This window comes from Schistocerca serialis, chromosome 2 (assembly GCF_023864345.2).
Source record: "Schistocerca serialis cubense isolate TAMUIC-IGC-003099 chromosome 2, iqSchSeri2.2, whole genome shotgun sequence".
In the NCBI taxonomy this organism is placed as follows: domain Eukaryota; kingdom Metazoa; phylum Arthropoda; class Insecta; order Orthoptera; family Acrididae; genus Schistocerca; species Schistocerca serialis.
In genome coordinates, this window is record NC_064639.1 from 90352268 (window position 1) to 90366523 (window position 14256).

Here is a 14256-nt window from a genome sequence, read left to right on the forward strand (position 1 = left end):
TATTCATACAACAGGCCCGAAAAATATATGCCAATTGTTGATAATAATAGCGAAAACGGAATCAGCCAAATGTAGAATTGGGAGACCGAACAATTGCAGTTCTGGCCTACTGCAGAGAGTTTAAGTAGATCAGAGATGAGTTTCACAGGAGTGACAACTGATAGCGACGCTCCACAGCAGAACAACCTTGATGACATGATGTTTACAATTGATGAGACAATGTCACACATCCCCCAGAGTGACATACCGCTCATGAATGAAATATTGGAGAGTGATTCCAATATCAATGCTTTAGAAACACCACTTGGTCACAACACAAACATTAACTCGGGAAGTACAGCAGGCAGAAACCACAGTGGTACAACTGAAGCACTACTATGGCTATTATCTAACATAAAGGTGAAATTTGATGACATGAAACACAATATGAACATCAATTTCAGTGATATGAAACAAGATATGAATACGAAAATTGATAGCTTGACACACAATCTGAACACCGTCACACAAACTCTAAATACAAAGAAACAACAACCAAACAGGTACTCAAGGTTTTGCAACATAACGTCTCAAGCCATAAAATTTTCGCACTGAAATCGGCGAAAACTTGAATGATATGAAAACACAGGTAAAGCATGAAGTGCTTCCTGAAGTTAACAGTAACATTACGGAGTTAAACCAGAAGGTAGATTCTTTTAATAACCATCAGGATCGAGTGGAACAACAGATAAAGAAAATCACAGATGCAAATACAAACATTGAAGCCACACAAAACCAGTTGTGTTCGACAGTAAAAAAGGTAACCACTGTCGTTAACAAACTAAATAAAGACTATGAAGGTGTACCCCTAGCTGTAGAAGAGTTTACTTTAAGGGTAGCAAAATTAGAAGTTGCCTCAGCATGTGCTAAGAAGGAGAGAGGGAAGATCAATGGAAATTTGAGTGATATCATTCATTAAGCTGAATAAGGCAAGTTAGGTAAGGGTAATACCATTGCAAAGCAATTAGTAACCGATTGCAAGTTATACACATATGTAGTAGAAAAGGCTATTCAGAAAAAAGAAAATGAAATCTACAAGTCGTGGAAAATAGGGTATGCAATCTTTTAGAAGAAAATATTACCGGTTCTCGAAAAATGCATGCAAATAATACACAGGCTACAGTGATCAAAATACCAGTGACAGTTGTAGAGTGCAATATGTAAACATACCCACAACTCCAATACCGGAATAATTACCAGCCGGAATTACAGGTAACTACAATAACAACATAAATACGACCGAAAATGCCATGTGTCTATCAACTATTCTTGCAGACGAAGGTTTGCTGAGACATTGACAGTTTCCTATATACACTACCGAATGAATCCCATAGTATTTATCAGTGCTTTTCGGCGTGTATTTTCACGCTACAGGTCGGATGTACAGAAAATCAGATTTGTCGTGGGATATACGCAAGGTGATGTGCTTTTATGGACAACTGAAGTGGCCGAACGTTGCAGCACTTATATCCAATGCGACCGAGCTTTCCTCGACAAATACTCGTCTGAGGCAGTGCAAGAAAGACTCAGACATGAGGTTTTCAACCCTGCACCATTCAATGGCAAATACGGTACTCTATGTGGATACTTTAAAAAATACCCGAACAAGACACACTGCTGGACGAACCCAATATCACAGGTAGACGTGTTAGAAATTTTGAACGACTCCAGAGCATGACAATGATAATTTTCTGTCACTGCTTGATTCTATCAACTTATTTTCTGAGGAAAGACCTGTACCCAATGGAGCAAAGAAAATCAACCACAACAACAACATAATTACCTAAATCAGTCAGTAAAATGTGATCTAAATACACAGTAAGCATGGTACACATAACAGCAAAATTACATACCCAGAGGTAATGAGTAAAGTAATGGGAACGTAAAAAACAAAAGATTTTGAAGAAATTTCCAAAACAACAGGGATAATTTTAACAAACAAGCGAATTACAATTCACCATCACAAGGCCAAATGCCGAACATGAATAGAAACAGTCAGCCGCAGCAGTGGCTGACGCAACAATGCCACATTTTATGCTGTACTGCATCCGACCCCTGGGCAGTAAAATAACTGCACAGCAGCTAACGACACAAACTGGCGAAGTACCCACACAGTGAAACTAACTGGAATTTCTCCATGTAATGGATTAAGTCACATTATGCCATCGGAAAACCCCAACCGGTCATCGTTAAGCTCCAGCCTATTCCCCAGGCTATTGACCTCTCAGGGAGTGGGGACAAGGCAGAATTATAAACATGTTTTATAAGGTTTGACAAACAAGGAGACATCAAGGACGATTTGTATCAGCATGAGTTACATATAGTAGACAAAGTCAAGGAAGAACAAATACAAGCAATCATTAAGATGAAAACATTGACTCACAGTTATATTAGATACCGGTTAAACTACTAACCTAATGTCAAATGCATTTTTTGTTAATTGAAGAAGAGAGGTAAGTTCCCAACATTTCCTGTCCAAAATTGCAAGGTGCACACTGCTACAGGCAGTAAGACTAAATTAGCTAAACTTCAGGCACTTACAAATTGAACATTTTACAGTGAAGAGCAACTTTCTTATAATTGACTGTCTTATTGGTATGTCCACGTTTAGAATATAGAAGACGCAGATTGTCATATACAATGATAAATGCAACTTCCTTTTGTAAAGGATCAGATAAAGCTACTACTACTACTACTCCTATTACTACTACTACTACTACTACTTTTCTATTGATTTAGTTAGAACAAATGATGAAAGTAACAAAAACAAACTAGAGTCAAATCTAGTGGTACAATATTCCTTTCCAGTTGTATATTTCACAAACAAATTTGATACTGAACAAGAAGAATTATAACCACAGATTAAAGAAGATTCATTTAAAGCAATTAACATCAACAGCAAGTAATTAAGCCATGTCTCTGCAAATGTCTTATTTCATTCTCCTGGAATACTGAGCGGCAATAGACGCTCTGGCAAATATTACCCAAGCAGGGCTCAGGAAGGATGATGGGTCCACCAGGAGGAGAAAATATTTACCCGAACTGGAAAGGGAACTCGTCTAACACGAGCCACTAGGTTGGACGAAGACCAATTGGCGATTTTTCATCATTAACCAAAGCTTGCTGGCCAGTGGACGAAAATTACAGAGGCAAAGGTAGCTTTATTTGTGCTCACAAGGATTGATAACTTCTGCAAATGAGATTCCAGCGGAACTACCGCTGTAGTATCAATACGGGAATTCGGAGCTGAGGAGAGTAAATCACCAACAGTCTCTACCCAATAGACTCAACATTTCAGACAGACCGAGCAACCGACATCAGTCGTGGCTAGGAGGATTACCAAATAGAAACTCTAACACTACCTTAAATATAATTAAGTAGAGCATGGGGACTAAACTCCTTAACACAGAATATATACACAATAATAATGACTAAAGTTAAAGATGCCTACGTACTAAAACACAACAGATATTAGCGAACATTAACATAATCTTGCGATTCAGATAACCATTAAATTAATTGGCCACAGTTCAGCCTTTTTTTTTTTTTTTTTTTTTTTTTTTTTTTTTTTTTTTTTTTTTTTTTTTTTACGACTCTCGCCTTAAGTAAGTCAGCATGGCGTTCAAATACACGATCTTGCAGGGGGCCAGTAACACACATGCAAGGCAATTTCCGATCACAAACTCAAAGCAGAGAAACATTGCCACACAGTTATAAATAGCTCCCACAACACCAGGAGATTGGCCCCGCCAGACGACGACCGTTGCACTAACTAGATGAAAAATCTTACTTTCAGTCCATGAACGGAAACCAAACGTTATCTACAGAATTACGGCCTCATGTGCTCTCACGCCCCTGGTTTTTGGACCCATCCAGACTTAGCATAGAGGGACTGAGCGTCCCGCTCCAGAACGGTTGTGCAGGGCCAAGCACTCGTCTCCACTCTGGGAAACAAAGCAACCACACAAATGCATTGAATTTGAGCGTAATTCCCAAAGGTAATTTTTTTTTGTGCCTTGTCACATCGAAAACTATATGGGCCATTCTTCTTTGCCAAGAGCACTGTCACTGGATATCCCCACTTGGACATGATGCAGCAATGGCTGGTGCCTCAAATGCAATCGGACTCTCCATTCATCTTTCAGCAACTGCTACATTTATGGATCAGCCATGCCACAGAAGTGGATAGCTGTTTCATGAAATGGCCTTCCCGATCGCTAGATCTCACTCCATGTGACTTTTTCCTATGGGGACACATTAAATGTACCACCTCTACCATGTGATGCAGCAGAGCTCCAGGAGAGAATACAGGAAACAGCTGCCACAGTCGACGATAAAAATGTAAATGTCGTGTGATTAGAGCCTCCCGTTGGGGTAGACCATTTGCCGAGTGCAAGTCTTTCGATTTGACGCCGCTTCAGCGACTTGCGCGTCGATGGGGATAAAATGATGATGATTAGGACAACACAACACCCAATCCCTTAGTGGAGAAAATTTCTGACCCAGCTGGGAATCGAACGTGGGCCCTTAGGATTGACAGTCTGTCGTGCTGACCACTCAGCTACTGGGGGCAGACACAGTCGACAATGCCATACTGGGATGGGTATGGCAAGAATTCGATTACTGTATTGACATTGCCAGGTCACTCATGGTTCGCATATAAAATGTTTGTATAAAAAGCTTTCAGAGTTTCTGTTCAAAATGCAATATGTATGACATCTGCACAATGTTTAATTCTTGTGCAATAAATAACTGAAAGTGTTCCCAGACTTTATGTACAACCTGTACTTAACTTTGGCTTTTTACAGTAAGGTGTCGCAAGCAATTGCCGACATGCAAATAATCAATGTCCTAAGATATGTACAATTTCCATGCAAGCAATTAATACAGATCACAAGTCACAGCTAAATCGTTTGGATCACGGCTCATCTTCTAGTGTGGCTCTTCTAGCGCGGCTGAGGCTAGCTGGAGCGGCGCTTGTATTCTCTTTGTATAGGTGCCGCTCCTGTTGTGGTGTTGGCCTAGTCAGCATTGTATTGGCTGACGTCATCTCACAGCCTTGTTTGCTGTTACGTTCCAGACCGGGCGCTTAATGTTATGACGGAACAGAATCTTTAACACTTTCGTATATTCGGCATTCAAGACACAAATCGCGCCACACTGCGAGCGGTGATGGTCTTGTAACAACACCAGCCAAGCGTCCTTATTTTAGATGCTCATTTAACCGAAGTGCTCGCTTGTGTGTTAGGGATGAAAGAACTAGGTCAAATTAGCTATTCCAGGAAAGGAATTATACAAAGCAGTCTTTCTTTTAGAGAACTATCATTCCTTTACTCCTCGCTATTGCTTCTTGTGGGAAGTTAGAATGCACATGCTTGAATCTCCCTTCTCTTGACAGTGAGTATATCCCACTTCAAGGACCTAAGCGTCCATGGTGAGCTGTTAGAAGCATGTCTGATAGGAAGGTCGAAACCGCTCTATTAATTCAGTTAATTCTCTTCTGGCTCCAGTTCTGAACTGTGTGATATCAGCAGACAGAAACCATTCCATTCATTCATTTAGTTCATTTCAGCCTCCAGTTTCGATATGCCCCTCCCTTGACCCCGAGTACACTCCTCTTTTTGTAAGACAACTGACGTTAGGTCTCACAGTTTTTATTGTTTCTTTACATCTTGTACACCCTGTATCTAAGTATTTCTTTGTGTGAACTATTGTATTAAGTAAGAATGAATTTTTCCTCGATACAGACTCTATCATATAGGAGAAAGAACTAGGAATCAGATAAATGTTGTTGGTGACAATAAGAATAATTTAATCTTTAGTGGTTTCCACTACATTGGTTAAAATTGGAAGCCCTCATCCCATCCTAATAAAATGATAACATGTACAAGAAAAAGTTAGTAGAAATAAGCACAATGAGTTTTTTTCTTAAAGGTCATTAAGTTTTTGTAATCAATAAATTATTGCTTTCTGATTTTGTAGTTTAAGGGTTTTCCTATGCACTCTTGTTTACTTTAACATTAAAAAAGTTTGAACCTGAACTTTAAAAAAGAACTGTGTCGTTCATTTGAACTATTGTTGTTCATTAAGAATAACTACCTCAAAATGAATAGTTCCAAGGTGGCCTCACATGTTCAATAATATTGTAAGACCGTAAATATATTGACCGTGTGGAATTGTTTACTGACATATTGCCAATACTAGAAATATTAACGAGCAGTATTAATGGCTTTCAAAATATTCTCAGTATTATCAGTACATACTGAACACGTGACAGTTTGACAATATTCTCCATCAGATGCTGATAGAGCTTCATGAACCAACCGCATGACATGTGTTTATGTTTTTAATTCACTTTTGTGCGTATCACATGTCAGACTAAATTTTTTAAGTAATCTTTTGACACAAAATAATTTTGATGGGCCTGTGCAAGAGTAGTCATTGCAGCCTATATACCACTTTAGTATGGTCAGTAGATGATTCACTGACACTGTTTACTTTATTAATTAGAAAATATAGTATAGGATGGCGAATTACGTAGCAGTTTGGAAAAACGCTTCCACTTTGAACAATGTGACGTATATCTACAATGACTAGTAACATATCTGTGAAATGCATGTCAGTTTCATCAGTTTATTACAAAAAGAAAACAATGTTTTACGTTACTTGACTGAAGACATATCATTGCCAGGCAGGTATAACTGCTTCACAGGTTTCCATTGAATTTTTCTAATTTGCTTGCTGGTGTTACAGAACTAAAGTTCGAGCATTCGAATGACTTGCCTGTCGCCAGAAATCTAAAAATTCATCTCTCGTCGAGTGCAGTTGCCTCTCATTAACATCTTTCGCTTCTCTGTTTTGTCTCCTATCAGTATTAATAACTTGTCATACCGTGCAGGACACATCGGGAAATAAATTATGAAATCTTTCATGTCTGTGAATCTACTTTGTCAGTAAATTAACATGTGACCAGTCGCTCCTTTTTGCAAACATTCACAGACCCATATCCTCTATTTCGCTGTTTTCTGTTCCTTGTAAGGTATAGCTAATATAACTGCAGGACACACTTTCTTATTGCTATTCCGCATCTTAAATTCGTAAAACCACATTGTCAACTAACGAGTTTTGTCAGTACTATTGATGGTGTAATGCTGGTTTGATATAGTGAAGGTCTGATAAACTGATATTGATATATCAGAACGACTTGGCCTAACTCTGTTTAGTGTGCATCATATACATGGCAACTTCCCAGGCGCGTCGCTTACGCTGTCGTTGGATATCTATGATAGTAGCGTTCCGACTTCCGTATCTTTGGAATTCCCACACTACACGGGTTTGTTGTTTAAGTTGCAAGTTTGTGGAATGTGGATAATGATGAGGATACAGGTTGTGTATTGTGTATGTTGACATAGAGACGCGGAAAAGTTACAAAGTAAAATTATACTCAACTGGTTTCTTTCTTCCACCAGATCGAGGTAACACTTCAGTCAGTGTGAAACATTCTGTCATTAAATTAACAGCATTCATTGTGTTAATAGCTGTCGTAAACAGACAGAATTGCTAGTTTAATTAACGATAAAGCAAAGCTCAAGTTTGCTGGAAATATGAAATTAAAGTTGCGTATTCCAGTTTGTAAAATTGTATTCATTAGGACGAACACAGAATAAGACGTCAGAGATGTAGAATGATATAAAAATTAAGTTGTTGATCGTAAGACCTAATGGGGAAGAGATTAAGCTACTTCTCTGTGACGCTTCTAGTGCTGTTTAACTATTACATATTAACATTTTCGTAAATAGTGGTCTGTGTTGTTGAATGGGGGAGACTGTTAGATCTTGGATCATTAATAAATTAATCGATTGGAGACTGATAGCCTGATTCCCATTCATAGAAAGTAGCAAGATCATGAGCCACAATTTCAGACAGAATTCAGACTTCTTAAATTATTTAGTAATACCTGTGAGTGATTTATTCTGAACTAGGCCATCAGCACTTATTTGCCATCAGATTGAGCACAAAATACACAATTATCCAAATGAAGCTGTTTGAAATTTTAAGAAAGTTTAGAAACTGAACAAATTTTTTATTTCAACGTCAAGGTGACACCACCACTCTTTAAAGGCTTTTATTTAGTTTGCAGACCAAATGTACATTATCACAGTTTAAACGTTCCGACAGTTTCATGATATCATCTTCTTGCAGATCCCAATTGAGAAAGTCATTTTTCACATAAAATTGCTTCATGTTTGTATTATACACTGTAGCCAAAGCAAAAAGAATCACACAAATTGATTCATACCTAATAACGGCTGAAAGTTTCTCAGTAAGTTAGTCCCAGTTTCTCTGGAAATATTTTTTTTGCACATAATCTAGCTTTATACCTCTTAATGCTACCATCTGGTTTCCACTTAATTTTTGAAACTCACTCACAATCAACATCCTTGTGATGTCGAGTTAGATCTACGAAATCCAAGTTATATATTTAGGGCCAAAGAGGGTATTTCATCTAATTGCTTCATACCTTTTCTCAGTCTGTGGATACCATCACCTTCTGTAAAGATTGTGGCACATATAACTGCTGCTGAAGCCACATAACTTTGGAAGTGAACTGTAGGGCAAATTTCATATCAATTTTTAAGATTCATTAGTAGTTGAGTAGGCCTAAGCTACTCAAAAGCACAGGGATCTTGATTTTGCACTAGTTAACCTCTGTAACAGGTTGTTGGAGTTCACCTCCTTTTTACTTTTTGAGAAGTTGCGTTCACACATAGGCCTCATGTTTTTGTTCCAGTGGTCTGTAGGATATCATGTGGCATTTTCATTGAAGTTCCTGCCTCATAAAATGCCAATTTTCTTTCTTGTAGGATTGTAAAACCTGTATTTATTGCTGTAAGCAACCATTACCAGCTTCTTTGCTTTACTTTGATATTTGGATTCAAACTGTTTTGGCATATGCATGAAGTGTTTGGCTCAAAACCACCACGTATGATTAAATGATGTTTCTTTCCCAAGCTATTTCTCCTAAGGTATCTTTTAGAATTAGGCTTACAAGGACAGTGATTTAATGTATAGTCTGCTGTGTTGACACAACTGCCCAAGTGTCTCTGGTTGGCCAGAGCCAAGAAACATTGTGGGAGCATTTACCACTATAGACTTAATTTCACTTTCAAATTTACCCCTCTACGGTTGTTTGTGGTGAACTGGTTTCATGGATAATAGTGGTCTGCTTGAAATAATCATTAAGTTGGTTGTTAAGAATTTCTACCCTATTCTCGATTCTAATAACTTAAGGCCTATGCCCCATCTGCCTCACCACAAACTGTTGAAATTCTAACAAGGGGAGGTCCCCAGCAGTGGGTTCGACTTCTTGAAACCGTGTATATGTGTATCACATACTACAGCCATTCAATGCGGTGGGCCCTCATTTGCGAGTAATTGACAAGAAAGAATTCAGAATTTCTATGTGTCACTCTATAGCATTAAAAAAGTTGCACCAAATAGTTGGGGTGCAAGGCGTAAAGGATAGGATAATAGCTTTACATGCATGAGTTTTGGATTCGAATTTCGGCAGGGGCAGTAATTTTTTACATTTAAGTCTTCATTGAAATGATTTGGATCATTATTTTTGTTCAGTTACCGTAACTGATTTAAATGTAATTTTTTATTTCCATTCCTTTGTCATTTTGTTCATGATATCAGCTTTTCCATTTGTCCTAAAGCAGATGGGTGGAATCGGACGTTGCCGTTAACCCCGTTTTTCACACCACTGCACAGTCAATGTAAGTAGATTTGGTCTTTTGTTTCTTAACTGATGGATGGAAATTTTAAAATAAAAGTTGTAATAGATAAATATAATTAAATTCATATTCACAAAAATTCTGACAGAAAAAGGAATGTTATAAACAAATAATGAAACAAATGAAAAAAGTTCATGTGGTGATTAAAATAATGTGACAAAAGAACAGAAATAAAAAATAACATTTAAGCCAGTTAACTGAATAAAAATTATGAGCGAAGTCATTTTGATAAAGATTTAAAAATATAAAGTTTACTGCACCTACTGAAATTCAAACCCACAACCTCTTGCATGTGAAACTATTATCTATCTATTTTACCACACAACCAGACTATGCAATTCGACTATTGTAACATTATTGAGCATCACACAAAATTATGAAATTTTTTTCATCAATTACGCGCAAACGAGGGCCCACCAGAGTGAGTGGCTGCTTGGGTGTGATACTGAGATCTTAACCTACATCACCATGTATTTGGTTTCAAAAAGCCAATCCCACCACTGAGGACCTCTCCTTAATGTACAGATCTGTATGAAGAAGAAGCATGCTTAGAAACAACAAAATAGCTGGCTTCATGTAATGATGAGAGTGTCATATTCCCACATACATCAGTATGAACAAATTCTCCAGAGGTTCAGCGGCAGTCTTGTCTGTAACTCCCACTTGTTCACAAACATCACGAAGAGTATGTGCTAATGTTTCAGTTGTACTAATATATTGTGCACTAGTATCACAGCAACATTTTATCTCTAAAGAACTTGTTTCAATGTAACGTTTTTGTCACAGCAGTATGTTGAAAAAGTAAGTCTCATAAAATTCAGTCATATGAATGTATCACCAACTTCTCCTACTGAAATTAAGGAAATTATACACTTTCTCAAAAGTAAAAGCTGGTTTTGATTGTCTCTACAGCAGAGTACTAAAGATTTGGTCCCATATAATAAGGTTGGTCTTATCTGAAATATGTATGCCTTTTTCCAAACAGACTGAAACATGTTATTGTTAAACCCCTCTTTAAGAAAGATAAGAGAAATGTCAGCAACTACTGACATGTTTCACTAACAAAATATTGCAAAATTTTTGAGATGATGTTTTCTAGAGTAGTGTCATACCTTAACAACATCAACAAAAACATCATCAGCAAATCGCAGTCTAGGTTTCAGAAGAGTTAATTTACTGAGAATGCCATTTGTACACCCACTTGCCAGTTTTACAAGCATTAGATAGTAAAATAGTGCTTGGTGATATTTTCTGCAACCTACCTAAGGTGTTTGACTATGTGAGTCACACTATTCTCATAGATAAATTGAAGTTTATGGGACTGATAATATAGCCGACCAATGGATAATGTCATGTCTAACAAAAGAATGCAGAAAGTTGTATGTACTAATTCAACCAATATAGTCCAGGGACATAATTCTCTCTGAGGACAAATCATGTATTGGGTTCTCCAAGGCTCAATCTTAGGTGCACAATTGTTCCTCATACAAATAAATGATCATTTGTCTAGTGTCAAACAAGCAGAATTTACTTTTTGCAGGTGACACTAGTATTGTAACAAAAAGAAGAAATGGCAAACAAAGTTTTTAAAAGTATCATTGATTGGTTTTCTGCAAATGGTCTGACCCTCAATTTTAAAAAGACGTAATATATTCAGTTCTGTACATCTAGGGGTACTACACCTGTGATGATTGGGGAAATAATAAATAGGGTGGAGACTTCAAAATTCGTAGCTGTCCATATTGGTGAGAGTTTAAATTGGAAAAAACACAGTTTGGAACACCTGAAACAAGTTAGTTAAGCCACATTTGCAGTTACAAGGGAAACTCCCCCTCATAACCCCCCCCCCCCCCCCCTCATATTTATTTGTAACAAGCAAAATAGAAACAGTGAATGGTCCAAGAACAAAAAGTGCAATAAAGGGGAGCCAGAAGCTGCAACAGTGTCATGGGTAAGTGGTCATGGTGTTGGAGTGCTAAGTGGACGAGCCGTGTTCACAACTCACTCGTTCCATATACATATATGCATTTTTCACAACATTATGAACTGTCCGTCCAGTCATTGAAATGTTTGTTCTCTTTCTGTAGTCTCGACCGTTGTCATACTGTATATTGGTTACAGAATATGAGTCATGTGGTAAGAATACGTTACTGTCACAAGTAAATGTGATGAACAGTGAGAAGAGGCAAGATACCAGGTAGACATCTCACAGAAATGAAAACACAAATAAACGAGTGTGAACTATGTTACAACAAAGGGATTCAGGAATCAAGACATCCGAAACATATATTGACATAGCACAGAGAAACTGTGTGATTGTGAAACTGTTGTTCATTTGTTGCAGGGTATGTGACAGACTAATATTTTTTTCATCATTTCCTTGGGAGTGATCATGTTGAAATACATACAAACACCTGCATTCGGCAAGGAGGCATATCTCCCTCACTTATCAGTCGTACAAATTAGATGGCTTCATACTAGATTCCAATTGTATGATACATGTACTGTCACTAATGCCGTGTATGACGCATCAGATTTTTTTCCAGTGGACGATTCGGTTGATTTGTCACCTTGTCATCAAATGTTTGCAGTTCCCACTCGAAAGCCACTTGTTTTTGGCTGCTGATAGAGTTGTTGTGCAGAATTAACTGTCATTATAGGTCCCAACCTTACACCTCGCTGTTGCAAACGGACTTCACACTATGACGCAGGCACAAATTTGAATAAAGCGAACAGCGAACAAAGAAAAAAATAATTGGTACAAGGAGGTTTGAACATGGCTTGCATGCATGGCAGTCCAATACTGTAACCACTGAACCACAATGCCATCTCTCTTCGCGGCTGCTCTAATGCTTGATATATGATCAGCTTTTGGTGGTCTGTCCACTGGGCTTTCTTATCACTGAATATGGGAGGTGGGGGGGGGGGGGGGGAGGGGGTGTGCGTTAGAATCATTGCAAATCTTCGGAAAAGACAAATCATTAAGTTAACGTATTTCACAAATTTTCATTCAATAATGTCATACGAAACAATATTCTGGGGTAACTCATCTTTACCCCTCAGGGGGCTCAGCATTTAGTTGCAGGGTACGGGCTTGGCGACCCCGGGGTCCCTGAGCTGGGGACTGGGGAAGCGCCACCAGTCCTCAATACCGTAAGCTCTGAGTGTGCTTCAACAACCACCGTAAGGCACAACAGTGGAACGTTGTACGGTACAGAGCCCGGGGATCTCGGCTTAACTGCCTGGGCCGTGAGGGTGGTATAAACCTCTATGAAAAACCCCTCAATCTCAAGGTGTGCTGCACGCCGAGGAGACGCATGGCTGTTGAAGTGTAACAGTTGCTAGCGGGCGACCTCTGGGGAACCTGCACCCCCACCCCCCCCCCCCCACTTGTATTAGGCTTACCCAGGCAAGTGGGGCTCTATCTGGGTGGACATTCCTTCCCGTAGCTGCTCGTGGGACCACCATGAAACAAAATACGAATAGTGCGCAAGCACAAGTCTCTAAGAAAGGAAGGTTCAGTGCTTTACAGTATGACCCCCCAATCATTCCCTTCCCTGTCGACACCAGGGGAGGAATGGCGGTCTAAATTATGTGGTGCAACATATTCTCCTCGATTTCTGGTTTGCAGTCAAACAGATGGGGACTCATTTCTGACCACAAAGCCTCAGTTTTTTGTGGAAAATTTAGAGGACAAGTTTGGAGAAGTTGAGGGCATGTCTACAATGAGGTCTGGAACAGTCCTCATACAGACAGCATCCCCAGCACAGTCAGGGGCATTGCTTGCTTGTGACAAGCTCGGTGATGTTGCAGACTCCATTACGCCTCATAACAGCCTCAATATGGTTCAGGGACTTATTTTTCATCATGACCTGTTGTTGTAGTCTGACGACGAGCTCCTTGCAAATCTGAAATGCCGGAGTGTCCACTTTGTATGACACGTCTTCAAGGGACCTAAAGATAGTAGGGTCGCCACCAGCGCCTTCATCTTGGCTTTCAAGGAAGACGCGCTGCCCGAGAAGGTCAAGGTGATGATATATCGATGTGATGTTAAGCCTTACGTCCCTCCTCCCATGCACTGCTTTAAGTGCTGGAGGTTTGGGCATATGTCATCGTGATGTGATGCCAACCCTACCTGTCGGGATTGTGGACGTGCCTCCCACCCCAACGTTCCGTGTTTGCTGCCCCCTGTTTGTGTCAACTGCGGACAGAAACATTCACTTTGCTCGTCAGACTGTGCGGTTTATCAAAAAGAACGGAAGATTATAGAGTATAAGACCTTGGACAGGCTCACTTACACAGAGGCTAAATGCAAGTACGACCGACTTTACCCTGTGCGCCTTTCATCGACGTTTGCTGCAGCAGCCTCGATGTCGCCATCCCTGGCGATGATCCCTCAAGCTCAGCCGCTTTTTGTGGG

At 39.3% G+C, this 14256-nt stretch overlaps 1 protein-coding gene across 3 annotated transcripts in view; it reads left to right on the forward strand.

The window, feature by feature from the left end:
- Positions 1-7340: 7340 nt before the first annotated feature.
- Positions 7341-14256, forward strand: part of LOC126456771 (general transcription factor IIF subunit 2) — a 93845-nt gene continuing 86929 nt past the window's right edge. The window contains exons 1-2 of one of the 3 annotated variants that reach the window (XM_050092539.1): positions 7341-7514; positions 9759-9818. The gene's annotated coding sequence lies outside the window, so the exon portion shown is untranslated. The remainder of the gene's footprint in view (positions 7515-9758; positions 9819-14256) is intronic. The other 2 variants (XM_050092540.1, XM_050092538.1) reach the window with 2 other exon arrangements.